At 39.9% G+C, this 12,059-nt stretch overlaps 2 long non-coding RNA genes across 2 annotated transcripts in view; both read right to left on the minus strand.

Annotated features, from left to right (window-relative positions):
* LOC123365392 overlaps positions 1-5,052 on the minus strand; it is a 30,582-nt gene extending 25,530 nt beyond the window's left edge. Inside the window, exon 1 of the long non-coding RNA XR_006577562.1 lies at positions 4,979-5,052. This is a non-coding gene — a long non-coding RNA (uncharacterized LOC123365392). The remainder of the gene's footprint in view (positions 1-4,978) is intronic.
* LOC123365390 overlaps positions 1-12,059 on the minus strand; it is a 340,326-nt gene that overhangs the window by 271,882 nt on the left and 56,385 nt on the right. The window lies entirely within an intron of this gene.

Genomic DNA, 12,059 nt, shown 5'->3' on the forward strand with positions numbered 1-12,059 from the left:
AGCAGACAAAATCACCACACAACTGACAACTAAAAATTGTCAGCATGGTGCCAGGATTTAAGTACATTGACTAAATCACAATGTATTTGGAAAGCTGTACAATCTGTTTCTAGAAACTAATCATCAGTACCTCTAAAAAGAAAGGAAAAGATAAAAGTCAAATGATAACATAGCTAACTGACAGTTTGACAAATCCCCCTTTTACTCAAAGTGTTTCTGGCCATGACAGTTTGAAAGGAGGTAGACGGCAGACCCCAGACAAACATTAAGATGATCTCACACCAATACTCAAAAATCTTGAATTACCCTTCTAACTGAGGTGAGCCAAAGATAAAAATGTGAATTACAAGATTAAATGCTCTTTGCACTAAACATCCGTTCTCACAGTTACTGTATTGACTTCACTGGGGTTTCTAACTAGAGAACAGAATTTAGCCTTGAATATGCTCTTAGCATATCATTGTACAAAACTTACAGTACATTCAGAATAAGTCTTCCATTATTTAATAGTGACTTAACTCATAAGCCAGTTACAGAATTGTTTCCTAAAACAAAAGACTTACTGAAGTCCAATAAAATATTTTGAGGACTTACACATTCACTGTTACTACATAGTGATATTTATGTGACAAGATGCCACGAACATGCAATGTGAAGATCCTATTAATTTAATCCTTTTATATTTAGTTTCAAAGCTATGCTAAAAAGATACATGATGCTGAGGCATGTTGAACAATGACCTTTACTAATTCCTTTCTCCAGATAGCCAATTTCTTGCTCCTGAGGTGTGTCACTAATACACCATTTTTCCTGCTTCAGGCATTCTTAGAAATAGGAATGTTGTGGCTGCCATATACTCTCTTCCTATTATAAAATTTAAAACCAGGAAACATCATTTATGAGTTTTGAGATGTCAAATAAAAGTTAAGGCACCAGCCATGTATAACGAAAAACTTCTCAAAGCTGCAGTCACGCCAACTAAAACAGAGTTTAAAAACCAAAAACAAACCACACAAACACATACATACACCCCTTCAAAGGTTTTCCAAAACTATTATAAAAGGAACACTTAAAGTTGTATTAACCCATTCAATGTCGCCGAACATAGCAGATACTTCTTAACATTGCATTGACAATAGTGGAACATCATTAAACTCAGAATCACAACATATGCTGGTGAAAGGGACCAGCAGCAAAGCAGTTAAAAGTAAAGCTCCTCTTAATTAGAATTTAAAATGAATTTTAGAATGCAGACAGTATGCATGCACAGCAATAGCATAATCCTGAGGTTTAAGAAATCCCTAATTCCTCATTGACACAGTAGCCCATAACAGCTCCTTCAAACTCTTGACATCTATACAGTCAAAAAATAAGCTTTATTAAAGTCCCTAAATAAGCAGCAGTTATAGCCTAAAAAAAAAATCCTGTCATGTAAACATATATTTATAAGGCGGCAGCTCTTAGTGAACATTTTAGAACTTTTATAGGGTTATCCCCAGCATCCTCATAGCAGCACTCTTGGCACCCATGCAAAATAAGGTGTAGCACAAATACATACAGCATTATTTCACATTTATGTAATGCTTTTCATCATAAAGAATCTCAAAACATTTTACAAAGTACACACAAGGAAAAATTTCACCCATCACCAAAATGCAGCAAATGTTGTGGTGGAACACAGTAGCTATTTAACAACGCATAGCAATACCACAGAACGGCTTAGGACAGAAAGTGAGAAGAATATAGTATCTAGTTGAAACAGTAGGAAAATTGGAGGTAGTCAGAACATAGGCCAGAACACTAGGGGCCAACACATCTATTGCTACAAATAGTTTTATAGGATCTTTTATGACAATAGTTTCACAGGATCTCATTTTTAAACTTTCAGGACCTCAGTTTTGTATATGAGAATGAATGCAACTGAAGTGGTACAGTATTTACCCCACCCTAGCACCATGCTGGGACTTTCAATCAATGCTTTTGAGAGTCATGGTGTGCCACCTGCTGAACGGCCATCACCACTTCTGTGACCCTGCCAGAGGTACCTAGGGTTGTGAGGCACCTCGCTACCACCTGCCCTTAGCATGTGGAAGCCTTGTCTGCAGATCAGCTCCCAAACTCCAGCCACAGGCAACATAAGCACTCCCCTCTAGGCCAACATAGGCCGTGCTACCTCGCTCTCTACAGATATTTAGAGATCCATTGCTTCCAAAGAAGCAGTACAACCCTGCTTACCAGTTACCTTAGTGCTGTGTGTCAGGTGGAGTATGTTTATAGTGAAAACAAGTGAACATTTATTTAACCAAGTAGATTCAAGTGACAGTGAGTAAAGATATTGGAAACAAATAAACAGTTACATATACAATAAAATCATAACACACTTTGAATTTCTTTTTAAGTAAGTATAAACTTAATTTTGAATGTCCTGGATTTATAATGTTTGGTTTGGGGATAATTGCAACATGCCTGCAATTTTTTTTAACCTTCAAGTTACTGATACACAATCTCAACCTTATCTCCGTCTTAATATAGTTTTTTAATTAATATACAGTTGGAGGTCTGCCTGGAATTAATACCTTGAAGCAGACTGACATTGCTATGGCTGGTTGAATGGTATAATAGACCTGTCATATCTAGGCCTACTCTACATGGCAGAAACTTGATACTGAATAAAATGTTTCAAGTATTCACTGGCACAAGACATTCTATGGATATTTAAAATTTGTAGGCTGTTCCCCCTCCTATTATTAAAAACAAAAATAGGAAGTTCAGTGATACAAGGTATTACAAAGCAGATAAATAGTGGTTTTACTACCTAAACTGTCAGAGATATCCATCAACAGGAAGAATTTTCTTTTTTGTGCATTTAAATAATGTCACATTGCATACCTGTAGCAGCATTACCAAGAGCATGTTGTTTTACACATCAAGGAAAGCACATTAAGCAGCTTAAATTCTGTGGCTTACAGGTCTCAAGCAGATGGGATACTGCCTTATTGGCTGTCTGTACAATTCCGATTATAAACATCATGAAAACTCCTTGAGCAATGAGCCAATTTCAGGAGAGAGATTAAATTTGACCAACATGGCCATATCCATGCCCTTTTATTTTAAAAAAAAATAAAAATAAAGATGTGCTTAAAACCTGAAAGCCCTGGTTTGAAGACTCCTTTTTTAAAATGCTGTTTACGCATCTGGCTGTGGGTGACACTTCCAAATCCACAGCACTACCAAATAATTAACATATCACTATGGAGCTGCAGTTACACATTCTTGTTAACTGAAGCTTCAGTTCCTGCAAGCCTTGCCAACATAACTGTCCTCCTGCCTGTGAAGTTCCCTACCAGAACTGTAGCCATCTCAGCTACTAAGAATCAGTCACTGCCTCAAGAAAATTAGTCTTTAAAAGAATAAATATCACAGAACACTATACAACAGTCCAAAAAATAAGCATGACCAGAGTAGAAAGTGGATGTAATCAAGGTTTGAAAAATTTACCAAACACCTGCTAGCCAGAGGCTGATCAGAAAGATGGGAGGGCGGGGGGTCCCCAAACACACAGACTCAACACCCTAGGGAGAAAACCAAGCACTCCACTACCCAACCACCATTGTGAGGGGCAGAAGTCTCTCCTATTCTGTCCCACCCTCATATTCTTAATAGGGTGACCAGGTGTCCCGATTTTAGAGAGACAATCCCGATTTTTGGGTCTCTCTCTTATATAGACTCCTATTACCCTCTAACCACGTCCCGATTTTTCACACTTGCTGTCTGGTCACCCTAATTCTTACACACTGGGATAAAGTTGCTTGAAGTCACATCTCCACTGCCAACAATAGCCTGACAACCCCCAGTTTTAACTCTCCTTCACAGCAAATGCAACCAATCCATCACAAAGATGTCAATAGGACTACAAGAGATCTCATATACAGGGAGAGAAGCTCGCATAAGACTGAGGTGATGGTGATAGAAAAGGAAGTGACATTCAGAGAAGCTAGCCCAGTGACTGACCTCTACCTAAGCCACCTGCATGTCATTCAACAAGTTAATATGAAAGTTTGATGCCCTATTGGAGTCATTATATGAAGATATACCTATTTCATAGAACTGGAAGGGACCCTGAAAGGTCATTGAGTCCAGCCCCCTACCTTCACTAGCAGGACCAAGTACTGATTTTGCCCCAGATCCCTAAGGGGCCCCCCTCAAGGATTGAGCTCACAACCCTGGGTTTAGCAGGCCAATACTCAAATCACTGAGCTATCCCTCCCCCTATTACTAATCCTGAACACCCAGACAGCAACAGTGGTGAGAAATTCCTTCCACATCTAGCTTTTCAGGAAACTATGCCTTGGGAGAGGCTCTGGCAATGGCCACAGATGCTATTTGGACTATTGTAACTCACTGTACCTGGAGTTGAATGCAGAGGTAACAAATTCCAGCTTGTGCATAATGCAGCAATCCACATTTTTAGTAAGAAGAACTAAAAAGAACACATCACATGGGTGCTCCATACACACCACCATTTTCCCAGATTCATGCAAGGTCAGAGTTCATTCACAGCCTTGTAGCTGTGTCTGGGGATTAGCTTTCATTCAGATCTAACACCCCCTTCCTTGCACTATGACCCCACTCTCTCTGGGACTGAGGGTGCTCCACTTCACAATTCAGCCCTTCAGCCAGGACACTGTACAGTCCTCCCATTCTGGGGTATCAAAGTCCCACTGGATCAGCTGTCCTCATGCCACTCCAGAGAGTCTTCCAGCCTAGGGACAAGTCCTGTGTCACTTTCCCAGCAGCTGGTAGAAGAACCCCAGCCCACCCACTACTCTGGATTCCCGCTCAGGGACCCTATATCTAGCAACTACAGTCTGCTTGCTCCCAAACCCCCATCACTATTTCCCTGGACTCCTTCCTATTTCCTTTATTGTCTGCCCGCACCCAGGTTTACTGTCCCAAACAACCTCCTTCCAGGCAGTACCTGTAGACTACCTCCCCACTTTGATTCCTTGCCAAACACTGCCAAACAAAACTCCCATTCTCCCTGAGAGGAACTGCAGACTACTTCCCTTTCCGGTCTCAGCTTCATCCCTTTATTCAAGACTAACCTGGTCCTTGCCAGCTGAACTTCACCTCTCATTACTTTATTAAGCCCTGGCTCTCCTCCCAGGTGCAACATATAGGGTTAATTAACCTAACAACCTGCTCTGAGTGGGGTAGACACCCCATCACAATACCTTTCCAGTCAAAACTCACAAAGAGAGCTGTGTTTCTCTAGGATAATGCAGCTACTGTCACTCAGGATGACAATAACCAATACAGTTAACACTGCCCTCCTCACAATAACTGAAGAAAAGAAATTACAGCAACAAGAGAGTGCAAGAGAAAATAAGAAACAGTAATCAAAACTGCCAAACCTAGGACTGGTGAAGTGCAGGGTTCACTATGGACAACTTTATGCACAGCTTATTTATTGTATTTAATGTTCGGATTCTAGGAACCCATCACTATAGCTCTAGGTACAATTCCCCTAAATAGACACTTCTATTAGCATACTCTAGCAACATTACATGTTTTCAGAAGGAAGGGAAGAAGCTGATCCCAGAAATTTAGAAGCTATACTTTGGAGTTTTCCCCCAAGTCCTGTGAGCAAAAAAAATGTATAGCTTGCGTACATTTTGTTTGAAAATGTTAGCATCTATGGACAGGCTATGGATTCTATGCTTACTTTGCCAGAGTAGCTACAGAAGATCAATGGGAAAAACTTACATAGGGCCTGACTGGTCTGTTTCTCAACTTCTGTCAGAGCTTTAGTTTAACAACAATCAATAAAATGATTTGGAGCAAGAATGTACCATTATCAAAATTAATTAAATGCCACAAGCTTGATTTTTTGGTATTAAGAAATTAATTGCTCTCAGATGTCAGAATGTGAACTTTAAGCCTTCAAAGTAATTTTTTCATCCTATTTCAACACTCTGCCATGAAAGACATACAAGGGTGACAGAGGAAATATGTTTGCAGAGTCTACAGATAATTTATCTTTAACTAGTATATTAAAAACACAAAAATTCAGGATAAAAAGTTATTTCAGTTCTGCCTTTTTCTTTCACCATATGTATTTACCACAGAACAATGACACCGCCCCCACCCCCACAATTCACAGGGAGAATTTGTAATAAATACCATTACCTCTATCCATGAACTGAATTGTCTAAATTGTCATTAGAGCCTCAGGTAAAATTCATTTTGACACTTTCCTCTACATTCTGAATGAAAGGAGCCATAATCAAGTATTTTGCCATGCTATTAGCAGTACATGTTTTGATGATGTTCTACGCCAGCCATTCCCCAGAGACTACAAAACCATTAAAGTTTATGTTTACCCATTCTGGAAGCCCTGTGTGAATAAACTGGAGGACCCAGGGAGCTCTTAAAACCTTTAAGAAAACGCTGCCTGTTTAAATAGATTTGTAGAGCAAAAATGATGAATTTCCATTGTGAGATCAGATTAGCATAATGTTCTATAAATTCACTTATCAAAACTCTGAATCTTACAGTCCCTACTATCTACCCAGAATCCCTGTTAACCATTTTACTTTGTGGTCTGCAAATATGATAGATAGTGCATTACTTTGAAAAGGCTATGATTTCTTATATGAAGAATGCAGTTTCTTTACAAAGCAGAATAGCACTGCGTTAAGCCAATACCAACTAAAGGGGGGAGGGATAGCTCAGTGGTTTGAGCATTGGCCTGCTAAACCCAGGGTTGTGAGTTCAATCCTTGAGGGGGCCATTTAGGGAACTGGGGTAAAAATCTGTCTAGGGATTGGTCCTGCTTTGAGCCAGGGGGTTGGACTAGGATCTCCTAAGGTCTCTTCTAACCTTGATAGTCTATGAAAGAAAGTGGGGAGGGAAGACACTATTATCTGCAATTAATTAGGTGTGAAGAAAAAGTAGGGAAATGATAGTTGAATGTTTGGTCAATATGTATTAATGGTCTGTAAAATAAGGCTATCAATGTTTCATCAATAGCTAATGACAATACACAGTTTCCATTCAACACTGCATTTCACTGGAGTGTGTCAAAGCTATAGTCATTCACAAAAGGAACAAAACAATTCCATTTTGGCACAATCCACTAATCCACCACAGTTTGTATTTAGCTTCCTGTCAGAAAGGTATTTCAGGTTTCCCACCATGAGCAGCCCAATTACAATTCAGGAAGTGATGAGAGTTCCATTAAGAAGCTGCTTCCACCCAGGCTGTCTCCAAAGATGGCAGTGTCTGAGATGAAAGCTTATTTACCACCAAGCCTCAAGTTTTAGGAAGACTGACAGTCCTTTGCCAAGCTGGGAAAGAATATTTACTTAGCCAGTTATTGTTCTGTTTTATGAAAAGAATATATAAACCAAAATTATTCTTTGGAGTTTATGATGGGCACATTTATTCATAAAGTCACAGTATAACACATCAGGTGAATACCACAGCTTAGCATTTTTCTCTTTTCCAACATTAGTCAGAAGCATAGGCTATAGTCTGAAGCTAATGTACATTAATATATACACAAAAATAACAGGATTACATCATAAAGTAAACAATCACAACGAGGCTTTTCTGCTCCAAGTCTGCAATTGTCTCCTAATCACTTTCACTATTATTTGTTAAAATTAGAGGCTTTCAAAGGCAGCCTTACAAACAAAAGTTCAAATTTGAATTACAATATGTTTAAATTCAAAGGCAGAGACAGAATAAACAAGAGGCTCAGAGTAAAGGTTCAATCACCATAAAGATGTACACTAAATAGCACCCCATGTCCCACATATTGAACTCTAGACATTGTTCAATAGTGCTTGAGACAGCATACCCTTAAGTGCCAATATTTTTCCTAGGAGACATTTTAACTACTCCAGAGTCCCATAAACTTGATATATTTGGAGCGGTTAAGAGGAAATCTCTAGACTCCGAACTTACATGTCTGTAAAGAACAGTTACTTCCCTAGAGTAACTGTGGTTCTTCAAGATGTTGTAGTCAGCATGGATCCCTCACTGTAGGCACATATGTGCCTCACACACAAGATCAGAAATGTTTTGAGTGGCAGCATCCATTGCAGCCATGCATGCACCCTATGCTTCCTCATGCTCCTGCACAAGGGCATACAGAGTGGGGCAACCACAACCCTATCTCAGTTCACTTGCAAGGCAAAACTTGCATTAGCTGAGGGCTCAGAAAGCAGGGATGGAGGGCAGGTCATTGGATTCACACTGACTACAACATCTTGAAGAACCATAGCTATTATGAGGGTAAATAACTACTCTTTCTTCTTCAAATATGTGTCAATATGGATCCCACTGTAGGTGCTGGCAAGCAGAATCATTTCTGAAAGTTGGAAGTGAAGCGTGTCAGCTGTCTCCATCAAATAGTGATTGCAATACTACTCTCCTGAAATTAGTATCTGATCTGGCTGCCCTGTCAAGGGCATAATGTTTAACAAAAATCAGTGGGTTACTCCACTTTTCAGCCTTGCAGATCTCAGTTGTTGGCAAACTCCTGAAGCAGATTCTAACTCAGTTGGAAGATTCTAACTCTGCCTTGGTGGAATACATCTTGGCATTCAAAGGCAGAGGCTGCAATAGGTCCGACAGCCAAAACTACCTCTGCCAGTAAAGAGCTATCAGGATGACTGCAGCCTTCTCCCATCTGATCTTGGATATTATCCTTGGGATCAGGGGAGTGAGTGGAAAGGTATATCCGAGGCCTTGTGGCCAACATCAGGCCTAAGAGTCCCAGGCACATTCACAATATTGTGGAATCTGATCTGAGGTCATTTGCCAACAGTTGAAAAGACTGGAATCTGTCATCTGGGAGCCAGGTTCTTGTTCATCGGGTATCTATCAGAGTCCCTATGAACTTTATTATCTGTGAGGTGTGAGCAATGATTTTCATCATTCACAAGGAGTCCTACCTGACAGAACATGGAATGGACATAGTCTAAAGCTATTGCAGTCCCCTGTTGGGATCTGCCTCTGATCAGCCAGTCATCCAGGTCTGAGAGAGATGAATTTCCTGTCTCCTTAAATATACTATGCACTACCATCCCTGCCAGGGATTTGGTAAATACTTTCAGTGCTGTGGAGACTTGAAAGGACAGAACCGTGTACTGGTGATGGTTGGACCTAGGGTGACCAGACAGCAAGTGTGAAAAATCGGAACAGGGTGGGAGGTAATAGGAGCCTATATAAGAAAAGGAACCAAAAATCGGGACTGTCCGTATAAAATCAGGACATCTGGTCACCCTAGTTGGACCCCACTGTGAATTTATATACTTCCTGTGTGCCAGATGGATGGCTATATGAAAATATTCATGCTGCAAATCAAGAGCCACAAACCAGTCATGAGGTTGCAAAGATAGAATAATGGAGGCAAGCGTTACCATCCGGAATCTGAGATAATGTACATATTTGTTGAGTCTTCTCAGGTCAAGTATAGAATGAAGACCCTAGTTTCTTCTTTGGAATAAGGAAATACCAGAAGGAGAAGTCTTTTCCTATCAACTCTGTTGGAATCTATTCTGTTCTACATAAAACAACAAGGTCACTTCTCTTTGTAATAGGCCCGCATGAGAAAGATCCCTGAAGACAGATGGTGAAGGGGATAAGTAGAATGTAAAGAATGGAATTGGACGGGCTAGTTATGGGCGATGATCTCCAACACCCACCTGTCCAGTGTCATGGCAGACCACACCTGATAGAATGGGGCACGGTGGCCTTTGAAGGTGGGTCTGAAGAGCCTCATGACAATCCTGTCAAATCTGTTGACATGTCTGGAGTGGGGTGTATTGTCAAGGAGGAGGGCTGTCATCATCTGTTGTATTTCAGGATGCCTGATGCATGCTGCATTGTCTCTGCAGTGACCATTGCCTCTGACCACAGTGTCAGAGGCATCCATTGCTGCAGATAGCCACCTTCTTTAATTATGTCAACCAAATACAGACAGGCCCTGTACCCCTCTTCTCTAGCTAAACCTAGCTTTTGTCCATCTAAATAGAAAATTAAAGAAACGTTAATGTATATTACCATTTACCAGAATGTTCCGGTATTTTATTTATCAACTATTGGTGCTTAAATCTAAAATAAATTTCTGCCCAGCTTTCCATAAAAATAACAAAATTGTTTCAATAAAACATTAAATTAACTGAGAAGAGGGAAATCTGAACACATTTGGCATAACTGCATATAGAATGGAGTTACTGTACTTCTGACTGCAGACCAAACAGAGACGTATTCATTTTTAAAGCTGTAGGAAATGACATGTTATAATAATAAAAGCTTGAAAGTTCCTTCTTTAGAACAGAACCCCAAAAATCAACATGGCATTTTTGACGCTAAGGTTGCTGTTGCACCAGTGTTTCCATTATAAATCTCTACCTTCAGGAATTTATAGCATCATGAAAACAATTCCAGCCAGGCTGAAATTTGGCACAAGTTCCCAAGACGATGTTTTTTCAAATATCTGAAAGAAATCACACTAGCTTCCTTTGACTAGACTGGACTAAAAAGTGTTTTCCCCTAGTTTTAGACCAAGTTTTTGCTTACTACAAAACAAACAAACAAAAAACGATTTTTAACTTTTTTTTTAAAGAAAACATGAATGTTTGTATGCCATTAGTGCTAATGGCTTTTGATATTTTGTAAGAAATATATTTAAAGTGAATAAAATGTTTATAAACAGAACACCATCCGTGGGAAGAGGGAGGAAATCACATCAGTTACTTGTAAACATCCATGATTACTAAAACTGAAGCAAGTTAGAGAAATAATTGTTTTTACTATCTTCTTCAGTTTTACTTTGGTATGTGACAGCACTATAGTCAAGTTCACTGCTCTATGGATGATCAGTTGCTCTTCCATTCTCAGGCACCAGCATTGTTCTAAATATAGCTTACGGGCGGGCTGGTAACAAAAAGCAGTAGAGTCATCATTATTGTTAGTGGGTATTTTATTTGTATCTCTATTACAGTAGCACTTGGAGGCCTCAACTCAGATCAAGCTTTCATGGTGGTAGGTGCTGTACATAAATATAATAAAAGAAGAGACAATCCCTTCCCCAAAGAGCTCAGAGCCTAAATCTGAGACCATGCGAGTGCCGTCTTTTCCTGGGACCACTACTGGGAGACAGGAGAAACTCAAAGGATCCATAACTTCACTTCCCAGTCCCCTGCATTGAGCTAGAGTGCAATGGGAGCCCTGGAGGAGCATTTTCTGGATCCCAACAAATACTGAGGAGCAACTGAGGCTTGCAAGGTGCTGGGGAGGTGTTTCACTCCCTGGAACGCCTCTATTGTTCTGAGGAGGAGTTTTAAAGCTTTATCTTGATGCTGCTTCTGCTGCAGATTCTGGTAAGCAGGTAGCCATGTGTGCAGCAGGAGAGTAAGGAATGATAGGCTAAATTCAGGACATGGTTTTCTAAAGAGTGCTTTATCTGGACAACAATGGACAAAACAGTAGCAGCAAAACTTGCAAAGACATATCACCAACTGTCAGAACTCCAGTAAAGCAGATGTGTTCAAACCTCCACCCAGGTTATTCTTAATTCTCAAATTCTACTAACATTTTCCAGCTGGAGAGCTGACAGGCACCCGGACAAGCAGCTAAATAGCTCTGATCCAAAGGACATTAGTGAACAGTTGAAGACAAAAAGAATGAAGAATTTCTTTTAGCATACAAGCAGCAAGCTCCTTCACTTAGCATCTCAAGCACTGACAGACACATGCAGGTATGACAACACTGAAAATTCATGAATGGTATTTTCCTCACAAAGTACAGAAAATACAAGCTTTATATTGACAATGGTGTATATTAATATGCAGAATGGTCATAGCCCTAATTTTCTTGTTAGACAGATCAATCCTATTTAATTCTTTATGTAGATCTTACAGAGCTCGTCCCTCCGGTTCAATACAAGTCTTCCATTGATATCATTTTTGATTGGTAAAATTATGGATTCAGTCTGAGGTTTCATTCCATTGAGTTGTTTAATTATTAAGAGCCAAAGTGACTTT

This window comes from Mauremys mutica, chromosome 2 (genome assembly GCF_020497125.1).
Source record: "Mauremys mutica isolate MM-2020 ecotype Southern chromosome 2, ASM2049712v1, whole genome shotgun sequence".
Lineage (NCBI taxonomy): Eukaryota > Metazoa > Chordata > Testudines > Geoemydidae > Mauremys > Mauremys mutica.